The sequence below is a fragment of the Elephantulus edwardii genome, unplaced genomic scaffold, assembly GCF_000299155.1.
Source record: "Elephantulus edwardii isolate Elephantulus edwardi_28Jun2011 unplaced genomic scaffold, EleEdw1.0 scaffold00336, whole genome shotgun sequence".
Classification (NCBI taxonomy): Eukaryota; Metazoa; Chordata; class Mammalia; order Macroscelidea; family Macroscelididae; genus Elephantulus; species Elephantulus edwardii.
Window position 1 is genome coordinate 1,926,352 of NW_006400086.1, and position 12,257 is coordinate 1,938,608.

Consider the following 12,257-nt stretch of genomic DNA (forward strand, 5'->3'; position numbering starts at 1 on the left):
GTTCTGACCATCAAGTTACTGGTATGGAGCGAATGCCTTTACCTACAGTTCTCTTAGCCACAATCTACCCAAACAGACTAGAGCCCAAAAGAAAAACAATAAAAGATATCATAACCCATTTGTCCAAAATCAAAGACAGGGATGGAATACCAAAAGCAGTGAAAGAAAAAAATGACACCTACAAAAGAAAACCAATTATATTATACTCTGATTTATGAACAGAAAGTATGTGTGTAAGAAGACAATGCAACAGCATTTACAGGAAATAGAAAAGGAACAAGCTAACCCCACAGCCTATGGCAGGAATGAAACAATATAAATATAAGGGCTGAAATCAAGGGGCTAGAAAACACAAAAACACGTGAAACCATCAACAAAATCAGAAGCTGGTTCTTCAAAAGGATCAATAAAACAGACAAACCACTCGCAAATGTCATAAGGAAGGAAAGGATATAAATAACATGAGCAAGAAATGGAAGAGATGACCTCATAGGAAACCAAATGAAATTAAATTGATACTGTTAGAATATTATGAAACTATACTCTGATAAAACAAAAACCATAGAGAAATGATGAAAGTTATACAAGTCTTTTGTTCATAGGGTTGGTGTCTATGACTCGACAGCACTTAACAATAATAACAACATACTTTGATAAATTTGAGAACCTAGAGGAAATGCACAAATTCCTAGAAACTGATACCCTACAGAAACAGACACAGACAAAAGTCGAAAACATGAGCAGACGTATCACAACAAAGAAATTCAGTAAGTCATAGAAGCATTCTTTCCCTCCAAACAGTCCTGTCCTACTTGGCTTTACATGTCAATTCTACCATGTATTCACAGATGAATTATTATCAATCCTACTTAAATTCTTTTAAAAAACAAGAAGAAATGAGTATAAGGATCCAGGATGGGGAGAGAGGCTAGAAGCAGAGGAATGTGGATATTCAGGGCAAGGGGGAATTAATTATTGGGTTGTACAATTTGATATGGGGTGGGGGTGAGGAAAATGGAAAGAATTTGTTCAAATTTGTATTTGAATTTTGTATATAAACAAATAGAAAAGAAAGGAGTAAGAAGAAGGAAGAAAGAAGAGGAAGAAGGAGGAGGAAGAAGGAGGAAGATAGAGAAGACGAGGAGGAAAGCTGAGGGGGAGGAAGGCGGAGGAGGGGAGGAAGGAGGAGGAGGAAGAAGGGAGAAAAGAAAGAAAAAAGGAGGAGGAAGAAGTAGGAGGAAGAAGAAGGAGGAGGAAGAAGGAGAAGGAAGAAAGAGGAGGAAGAAGGAAGAGAAGAAGAAAGGAGGAAGAGGAAGGAGAAGGAAGCAGAAGGAAGAAGAAGCAAAAGAAAGCAGAAGGAAGCAGAAGCAGAGCAGAGAAGGAACATTCACAGAGTTATTTTATGAAACAAGCATAACTCTGATACCAAAACCAGGCAAAAAAAGAAAGCTATCTTTCATGAACACAAATGCAAAATTCCTTATAAAAATCTTGGCCAACAGAATCTAACAGTAGAGAAAAGAAAAAACAATGCATCATGTCCAAGTGGAATTCATCATAGGAATGCAGGAATGGTTCAACATAAGGGGAAAAAATGTAATTCATCAAAGAAAAGAACAAGAACCATATGATCCTATCAACTGATGCACAAAATGTCTTCAACAAAATCCAGTATCCTTTCCTGATTAAAATATTGAGAAAATAGGAACACATGGGAGTTTCCATAATATACTGAAAAATACTACAAAGAAAACAACAATTTAAAGGCATTCTCCTTTGAACTGAGACCAGGCAAGGACTCCTACTATGACTGCTTCTAGTCAATAATGTCTTGGAAGTTCTAGGTAGATAAATATAACAAAAGAAGGTAATAAGATGTATTTAAATTGGCAAAGAGGTGGTGAAAATGCCATGATATGCAGAAGATGTGATAGTGTCACTGAACATTTCAAAGACTCAACAAAATACCCTGTTATACCCACTGGAGTTATTTAGTAGAATGGCATGTTACAAGATCAATGTATAAAACTCGGTTGGAGTTCTACAAAACAACAAAGAAAGCTCAGAAAAGGAAACTAGACAAGCAATATGCAAAATAGTCAATCACGAGGTGACATACTTAGGAATAAATCTAACACAAAAGACCTTTATGAATAAAACTACAAAACCCTATGACAAGAAACAATAAGACCTAACTAAAAAAAAAAAAATCTCTGTTCTTGACTAGGATGACTGAATGTTGTGAAAATTAACCTTGTAGTTCATCCACATAATGGAATACTATGCATTGCTAAGGAATAACAATGTTGTAAAATTCTCTCTAACATGGCAGAGATAAAAGAGTATTATGCAGAGTGAAAGAACTCAGTCACGTAAGGACAAACACTGCATTAGACCACTATAGTGAAAATATGAGGATGAGTAAAGGTGATGTGTATAAATGTTTAAAAATGGAAATGGAAGTGGAAAAGGGGGGAAGGAGAAGTGCAAGAAGAAAAAATAAAAGGAGAGCAGAATTTAGTCGGTGGTTGGGGGCACGGTGTGTAAACAGAAAGGCAAGATTCCATGAGAACTTGAAGAAAAGCAGTGATAATAGGTATAGAGCAACAGCAGCTAATGATATAAAATACAATGTACATGAATCATTCTATAAAGCACAGTAGACATGAATGATTATAAGCAAAGTAATTAAAAAAATCTTAAGATGGCAATGTGATGTTCAAGGAGCATCTGCCCAAGTCTTGGTTTTTCAATAGCGTAATGTGCATGCAAACACAGGAAAACAAAAGAGAGGTAGAGGAAGAACAGCTATGCTTGAACTGTGGTGTTGGAGGAGAATATGAAATGTCCCCAGGATTACCAGAAAACCAAACAAACACATCTAAGAAGTAATGTAACAGAATAATCCTTGGATTATTCGCAGGCGACTTGACGGCACATAACAACAACAACATTGGTCTTTCTTGATGACCTGTCCAAATTAAGTAAATCCAAGTCTCCCCATCTTCACTTCCAAGGATTATTCTGTTGGTAGATGGCCATGGAAGCTTCATATATAAGTTATTAGATGGAGGGCTGGTCAAAGGGAGATAGATGTGAAGGGAGGGGGTAGAAGTGGCTGGGTATCCTGGTGGATGGTGGAGCAGGAAAATAAGTGGGTAAAGACGTGTGTGAGAAAGGCAGGGACAACATTGACACTAAAGTTAATGCCGCAATAAGAGATATACCTTTAACTTGCTGGTCTGTCTGATACTTCTCTATATCTGAACAGTCACATTAAGACAGACTAGGAAGAAGGATTGGCCATCCACTCCTGAAATAGCAGGCCTCTGAAAACCCTATGTACAACAGAAAGACCAATAGCTAGACAAAAACATGAAGTTTGGTAGAGGGTCTGTGAATATAAGATGAAGCCTTCAATAAGACAGATTGATGTCAAAGCACAAGCAATGGATGGGAGCAAGCAAACAACCATCAAGAAGACGACTCAGGACCTGGAAGTGTGGTTCTGTTTTACAGAAGGTCACCATGAACCACAGCCATCTCTACAACTAACAATAATTCCATATACTGCCACTGTGGAGACCACTGAGAAGATGTAAGGATACATTTGATGTATTTTCCTGGGCGAACAAGACCACATTTCTGAATATTGTGATGACATACCTTGCACATACAATCATAATAAATGAAAGTGCACGCAAAACCCTTTCCCATGACCTGACTCCTTCCTAAAGAGCAAGTGAGACTGAGTAGACGTGGGAAGAAGTGGGGAGCTCTGACGAACACTACTAAGCTCTGCATTGGGGTGGGGGATTGGGGTGGGGCTTCCCACGTGTGGGACCTCACTGTGGGGTTCAGGAAGCTGACATAAGTTGGAGCAGTAGGTGGAGGAAGAGGGTGAGGACCTGTGGTGCTTGGTGGGCTCTGCAGGGTGAGGACAGGAGCTCAGGGACTTAGTGGATCTATGGACTAGAGAGTAATGGCCAGGTGGTGTCAGTGATGATCTAGGGTGACAGTGTGCTACCTCAGGGCTGAGTAGGGCTCAGCAGAGACAAGAGGTGGGAGCTTGGGCCACCCGAGGAAGGTGTTTGGGATCTTACCATTAGCAGCTAATAGTGGGAACAGGCTCGGTGGCAAGAGGAGATGGTTTGTTGGCAGCACACATTGTCGCAAAGTGACATGGATCGTTGGCAACATGCTTGATGGCAGACGGAGATGGATGATTGACTGGATGCATGGTGGCAGGACGCAATGCGGGACCTCAGCAGGCTTGGTTGTAGAAAGGAACGTCTGGGATGCACCAGAGTTGGAGGCTGAGGAAGATCGCTGGGTGACTGCACACTTGGTGGCCAAGAGAGATGCTGGGAAGCTGCACAACTGATGGCCAAGCAGTACCACTGGATGTCAGTATGCTTGGTGACAGGATATGGCTGAGTGGCACCACATTTGGTGGTAGAGAGAGACCCCTGGGTTTCAGCACACTTGGTGACAGGAGACAGCTTGGAGGCAGCATGCTTGGTGGCTGAGGGAGATGACTCCTCAGCACCACAGGTGGAAGTAGAGAGAGACCCCTGGGTGACAGCTTGGTTGGTGGCAGAGCAAGGTGGCTGGGCATCAGTAACTTTAGTGAAGGAGGGAGACAACTGGTTGGGAGCAGGCTCCGTAGTAGAGAGAGATTGCTGAGCATCAGCATGCTTGGTCACAGAGGGACTCAGCTTGGTGGCAGCATGCTTTATGGCAGAGTGAGACACACGATTACTGGCAAAGATAGTTTGTACAGTGGCAGCATGGTGGATGGAAAAGAGAGACCACTGGGAGGCAGCATGCTAGGAGGCAGAAGAACATGGCTGATCACAGGCATGCTTGGTGGGAGAGCCAGATTGCTGGGCGTTAAGAGGCTCTGTGTCAGAGAGAGAGACGTCTGTGTGGCAGCATGCTTCCTGGCAGAGAATGATTGGTGGGCAGCTGCATGCTTTGTGGCAGAGGGAGACCACTTGGTATTACCATGCTTGTAGGTAGAGAGATACAGTTGGGCATCCTCAGACTTAGCGGCAGAGAGAAATGGCTGGGTATCACCAGGTTCATCAATGGCAAATTTGGTGGCAAAGTGAGACCATTGTTTGTGAGCATGCGTGATAGTAGAGTAAGATGGCTGGGCATCACCAGGCTCAGTGGCAGAGAGAGATGCCTGGTCAGCAGCAAATGCGGTGGCAAAGCAAGGCTACTGTTTGGCAGCATGCTTGGTGGTAGAGTGAGATGGCTGGGCATCACTAGGTTTAGTGGTAGAGGGTGATGGCTGGGCATCACCAGGCTCAGTAGTAGAGAGAGCCAGCAGTGTATCACCAGGCTGGGTGGCACAAAGAGCCATCTGGATATCACCAAACTTGGTGGTAGAGGGCACCTGCTGAGTGTAACCAGGCTCACTGGTAGAAAGAGCCAGCTGAGCATTATTTGGCTTGGTGGTAGAGACAGCTGGCTGGACATGACCAGGGTTAGTGGTAGAGAGAGCTACCTGGGTGTCACCAGGCTTGGTGGTAGACAGAGCTGGTTGGGAGTCACCAGGCTCAGCGGAAGGAAGGGCCAACTGAGTATCACCAGGCATGGTGGTAGCTATGGCTGGCGGGGTGTCACCAGGTTCAGTGGTAGAGAGGGCTAGCTGCGTGTCTTCAGGCCCGATGGTAGCTAGGGCTGGCTGGGCTTCACCATTATCAGCTGTAGACAGGACTGGCTGGGTGTTTCCAGGCCCGGTGGTAGCTAGGGCTGGCTGGGCTTCACCATTATCAGCTGTAGACAGGACTGGCTGGGTGTTTCCAGGCCCGGTGGTAGCTAGGGCTGGCTGGGCGTCACCAGACTTGGCCATTTACAGGGCCGGCTGGGAATCGCCAGGCTTGGTGGTATAGAGGGCTCGTTGGGCAACATCAGGCTCAGTGGCAGAGAGAGATGGCTGGTGGCCAGGAAGCTGGGCCACAGATGGAAATGGCTGCTTGTTAGCATGATCAGTGGTAGAGAGTGACAGCTGGATAGCATCAAGCTCGGTGGTAGAGACTGCTGGGTGTCAGCTCGCTTGGTGCCAGAGGGACTCAGCAGGCTGGCAGTATGCCTGGTGGCAAAGGGAGATTGCAGGGCCACACATGATTCCTGGCAGAGAGAGATCTCAGGGTAGCCACACGCTTGGTGGCAGAGAGGGGTTGCCGAGCAGCAGCACATTTGGTAGCAGAGAGAGACCACTGGTCGGCAGCACACTTAGAGGGAGAGGGACACTGCTCATCAGAAGCACGTTTGGTGGCAGGGAGAGACCGTTGTTTGACAGCATACTTGGTGGTAGAGCAAGTTGGCTGGGTAACACCACACAAGGTGGCATAAATAGAGGCTTGGTGAGCATCACCAATCTTGGTGGTGGAAAAAGAAGTTTGGGCATTAGCATGCTCAGAAGTAGAGAGAAATGGCTGGGCATCTCCAGTGTTGGCGGCATAAATAGAGACTTGGTCAGCAAGAAGCCTTTTGGCAGAGAGGGACCATTGTTTATAACCACGCTTGGTGGTAGAGTGAGATGCCTGCACATCACCAGGCTTGGTGACAGAGGGAGATGCTGGTGAATCAGCACTCTCAGTGGTAGACAGAGAGGGCTGGGGGTCAACAGGCCTGCTGGTGGAGGGAGATGCCTGGTTGTCAGCACGCTTGGTGGCAGAACGAGAATGTTGTTTGTCAGCATACTTGGTGATAGAGCAAGATGGCTGGGCATTAGTGGTAGACAGGGCTGCCTGGGCATCACCAGGCCTGGCCATAAACAGGGCCAGCTGGGTGTCACCAGGCCCAGTGGTAGAGAGTGCTGGCTGGGTGAAAAAAGGCTACTGATAGACTGTACGTTTAGAGGCAGAGAGACACTGCTCATCAGAAGCACGTTTGGTGGCAGAGAAAGACCGCTGGGTGTTAGCAAGCTCTGTAGCAGAGAGAGACGGCTGTGTGGCAACATGCTTCCCAGCAGAGACAGATGGTTGAACGGATGCACACTTCATGGCAGACGGAGACCAATGGGCATCATCAATCTTGGTGGTAGAAAAAGTAGGTTGGGCATTAGCATGCTCAGTGATAGAGAGAAATGGCTGGGCATCACCAGTGTTGGTGGCATGAATAGAAGCTTGGTTAGCAACCAGCCTTTTGTCAGAGCAGCACCATTGTTTATAAGCACGCTTGGTGGTAGAGTGAGATGCCTGTGCATCAGCACTCTCAGTGGCAGACAGAGAAGGCTGGATGTCAGCAGGCCTCTTGGTGGAGGGAGATGCCTGGTTGTCAGCACGCTTGGTGGAAAAGCGAGCTGAGTCAGTGGTAGAGAGGGCCAGCTGGGTATCACCAGGCTCGGTGGCAGAGTGAGATCGTTTTCTGTCAACACTCTTGGTGGTAGAGCAAGACAGCTGGGCATCACCAGACTTGGTGGTAGAGAAGGCCCACTGGACACCATGCTCGATGGCAGAGCAAGATTCCTGGTCAGCAGCATGTTTAGTGGCAGAGTGAGATCCTTTTCTGGCAGCACGCTCGGTGGTAGAGCGAGATGGCTGGGTATCACCAGACTCGATATTAGAGAGGTCCCGCTGGGCATCACTAGGCTTGGTGGCCGAGGGAGCAGCCTGGTCAGCAGCATGCATAGTGGCAGAGTGAGATAGTTTTCTGGAATGACGCTTGGTGGTAGAGTGATATGGCTGGGCAGCACCATACTCGGTGATAGAGAGGGTCCCCTGGGCATCGCCAGGCTCAGTGGAAGAGGGAGATGCCTGGTCAGCAGCATGCTTAGTGGCAGAGTGAGATAGTTTTCTGTCAGCACGCTTGGTGGTAGAGCGAGATGGCTGGGCATCACCACACTCACTGGCAGAGAGGGCCTGCTGGGCATCACCAGGATCAGTGGTAGAGAGAGATGCCTGATCAGCAGCAAGCTTAGTGGATGTATGAGCCTGTTCTTTTCCACCACGCTTGGTGGAAGAGTGAGATAGTGGGGTATCACCAGGCTTGGTGGCACAGAGAGATTCCTGGCTGTCAGCAGGCTTGGTGGCAGAGGGCGACTGCTGTTTGGGAGTGTGCCTGGTGGTAGAGATGGCTTGTCGTCTCTAGCCTCAGTGGCAGAGAGAGATGTTTCATCAACAGCAAGCTTTTTGGGAGAGTGAGACTGTATCTTGTCAGCACGCTTGGTGGTAGAGCAAGATGGCTGGGCATCACCAAGCTCGGTGGCAGAGAGAGATGCCTGGTTGGCAGCATTCTTGGTGGCAGAGGGAGACCGATGTTTGGCAGCAAGCTTGATGGGAGAGCAAGACGGTTGGTCATCACCGGCTCAGTGGCAGATAGAGATGCCTGGTCAGCAGCAAGCTTACTGGAAGACTGAGACCATTTTTTTTTCAGCACGCTTGGTTGTAGAGTGAGATGGCTGGACAGTACCAGGCTGGATGGTGGAGAGAGATGGCTGGGCATCACCAGGCTTGGTGGCAGAGGGTGACACCTGGGGATCACCATGCTCGGTGGCAGAAAGAAATTCCTGGTCACTAGCAAGCTTGCTGGTAGAGTGAAACCACTGTTTGGCAGCACGCTTGGTGGAAAAGTCAGATGGCTGGGGATCACCAGGCTTGGTGGCTGAGGGTGAAGGCTGCTCAGTAGCATTTTCAGTGACAGACAGAGACTTCTTGATACCAGTAATCTTAATAACCGAGAGAGATGGCTGGGTAACAGTATCCTTGGTGTTAGAGAGAGGCAGCTCATAGGCGGCAAGAACTCTGGTGATAGAAAGATGCAGCTGATTGGCAGCACACCTGGTGTTAGAGAGAGACCGTTGGAAGGCAGCAAGCCTGGTGACAGAGAGAGACGGTGGGTAGGTAGCACGCCTGATGTTATAGAGAGATGGTTCATAGGCAGCAGGCACTCCACTAGGTAAGATTCCTTGTAGAATATAAGACCACACCACTTGGGGCCCGTAATTTGGATCCTGGAGCTGAGCTGTCTGGTTAATGTGCTTGGCCTGCGCAAGAACACCGTCACCAAGGTTTCCTTCTTCAGAGCCCCGAAGCCAGACTGTGCAGCCTCCAGGGTGGCCTTTGGGGCGGCCTTGGGGTGCTTGCTCTCTAGGTCCACAAAGCCTAGATGGTCCTCCAACCTGTTCTTGCCCTTGTGGCGCTGTCTCAGGGCCTGCAGCCCCAGCTCCTTGGGGCTGGGGTCTCGCCTGTTGACCAGGCTGACTTCAGGGGGCAGTGTGAGTTCCTGGCGGGACTCCATCGTGTCTGTCACCAAGTAACCCTCCCGCCCAGGATGGCCAATGGTCCCCAGATGGCACTTCACGTGGGTCTCCCCAGAGCTGGAGGAGCCAGGGCCTGAGCCCACCTGTGAGGCTGGTGTGTTAGGGACACGGTTCGAGGCTTGAGGCACCAGCACCCTCCTCTGGTTGCCCTGCTCCCAGTCTGGCGGGACCCTGGGCACCGGCTGGGTGCGCTCCCAACGCCCAGGGTGGATGTCGTGGGGACTGCGAGGGAGCCTGGGGGGCCGCGGGGGTGGGGACCCATGGCTCACCTGGTTTGTGGGTTGAGGTTCTGGGAGTTGAGGTTCAGTAGTCTGGGAAAGGAATAGGGACAGGAACCTTTGCAGGAAGTTTCCCATGAGGAAGGGGCAGGATGAAAGGCTTCAAAAAAGTTTGATCTCTGAAGAGACTTCAGTATCTGAAGTACAGCTTCCAGCTTCCAGGAAAGCACTAAGAAGAAGTAACCATTGGCAACAGAACTCAGGGACAGCGCGCGAGGCGCAGGTGCTCATGGAACCCTCTATCCTTAGGCGAAGCATGTGCCGAGAATGTATGGCAGGAGCCAACACTGCGTGCGGGTTATCTGGACGCAAGGCTCTCCTTAACTCCAGGACAGGCCTAGGCAGGGCCAGGACTGCCCCAGGCAAGGACAGGACAGCCCCAGGCAGGGCCAGGACTGTCCTCTTGAGAAAGGAGAGGAGCAGTGTTGCTCTATTTGATGGTCCAGTGTGCCCCAGGATTGCCCCCAGGCCAGGACCGCTCACGGGCATTTGGGTGCATGAAGACCCTCTGGTGGCAAAGCAGGAGAACCCCCAAGTATATACCAGGACAGCACTCTGCCTGCACTCTCTGCCTGCAACATGATGAGAGATGGAGCCAAATTTAAAATCATCAATAATTTTGATATCAAGTGTTCTGGGATTCCCATTCTTCTCAGAGTTAGCCATAGTTTGTTGTGATCCACACAATGAAATGCCTTTGCAGAGTCAATGAAACACAGATAGACATTCATCTGGTACTCTCTGCTTTCAGCCAAGATCCATCTAACATTAGGTATAATATCCCTAGTATCAAAGCCTCTTCTAAACTCAGCCTGCACATCTGACAGTTCTCTGCTGATGAATCGATTTTGGAAAAATTTCACTAGAATCTTGCTTGCATGTGATATTAATGATATTGTTCCATAATTTTCACAATCTGTCGGGTCACCTTTCTTGGGAATGGGAACAAATATGGATCTCTTCCAGTCAGTTGGCCAGGTGGTTGTCCTACAGATTTCTTGGCACAAGTGGATGAGCACATCCAGGGCAGCATCTGTTTTTTTAAATATGTCAAGTGATATGTCGTCAATTCTTGGAGCCTTGTTTTTTGCCAATTCTTTCAGAGCAGCTTGAACTTCTTTCTTCATTACCACAGGCTCTAGCTCATCATGTTATTCCATGAAATTCTTCTGTACAGTGACTCTGCATACTCCTTCCATCTTCATTTAATGCTTCCTGAATCATATAATATTCTGCCCTTAAGTACTGCAACTTAAACATTCCTACGTATTGCAACATGGCTTGAATTTGTCCTTCAATTCCTTCAGTTTAAGAAATGCTGAGCCCTTTTGATTTTCTGAGTCCGGCTCCTTGCATATTTCATAATAATACTTTGCTTTGTCTTCCTGAGCTGCACTTTGAAATCTTCTGTTCAGCACCTCAATTTCTTGATTTCTTCCCTTTGCTTTGGCTTCTCACCGTGCCAGTGTCTCATCTGACATCCATCTTGGTCTTTCCCCCCTCTTCTACCTTTGTAATGACTTTTGCATTCTTCATCCTCCCACAGCTCATTTAGTCTTCTCATTGGTGTTCAAGGCCTCAAATCTGTTTCTGAGATGGTTTTGAAATTCGAGTGGGATAACTTTAAGGTCAAATTTTGGTTCCTGTGGATTTGATTTAATTTTCTTCAATTTCAGCTTGAACTCACATATGACTAGTTGGTGGTCTGTTTCACAATTAGCACCTGGCTTAGTTTTCACAGTTGATACTGAGCTTCTCCAGTGATTCTTTCCACAAATGCAATAGATTTTATTCCTGTGCATACTGTTGAAAATTTATCCTTTTGTCTCTAGTATACGGCTAAATTTCTCAGGTTTCTTTCATTTTAGGATTTCTTGATTCCTAGGCATAGAATTTTGATTAACAGTTCTTTTCTGTCCAATTTTGAAAAAATGTTTTGACACTTCGTTTTACCTCCTATCATTTTTTATAAGCAACATACTGCTTAAAAGAATTAAAATCCCAACATCCTTTTTTTTTCTCCTGTGAGAATATGCTTCGCTTGTCACTGCTTTCAAATTTCTTTTGTTGTCTTTTCTTCATTTCCTCAAGAGTCTTAATGTCTTGGTACATAATAATATGGAATAAACCTGTGCGGGATTTTTCTCATCTTTTGAATTTGTAGATTTATGTTCTTTTTCTCTGATGACATTATGACAAGGATGGTTGTATAATAGAGTGCTATCTGAAATATTGGTGGTTCCAAATCCATCAGCTACTCTGCAAAAGGATGATGAGGAATAGAAATATAAAATCCAGTCTCTAACGCTAAGAGCATAAGTTAGTCTGCTGAATATAAGAGGTATATGAATTTTCTGTGCCACATTTGGCTAGACTGGATTATATTTGCTATGTTAAGTATGATTAAAGTAGTTGTGTGAAGTGAGACAAGACATGGTGGTGTGATGCCTTGTATACTGTTGAAATGCATGATGCAACTTAACAGCAAATACCGATTTAAATTTTAATGTTTAAATTTTAAATTGTTTAATGTTAAAAATGTTTACTGTTTGGGGGAGCTCTGGTGGCCTAGTGGCAAGAAGCTGCACTGCAATCCCAGAGGAACATGGTTCGAATCCACCAGACGCTCTGCCGGAGAAGGAGGCGCAATATCCTCCTGTACCAGTCAGATCTGATTTGACGGTACACGCACACAAAATAAA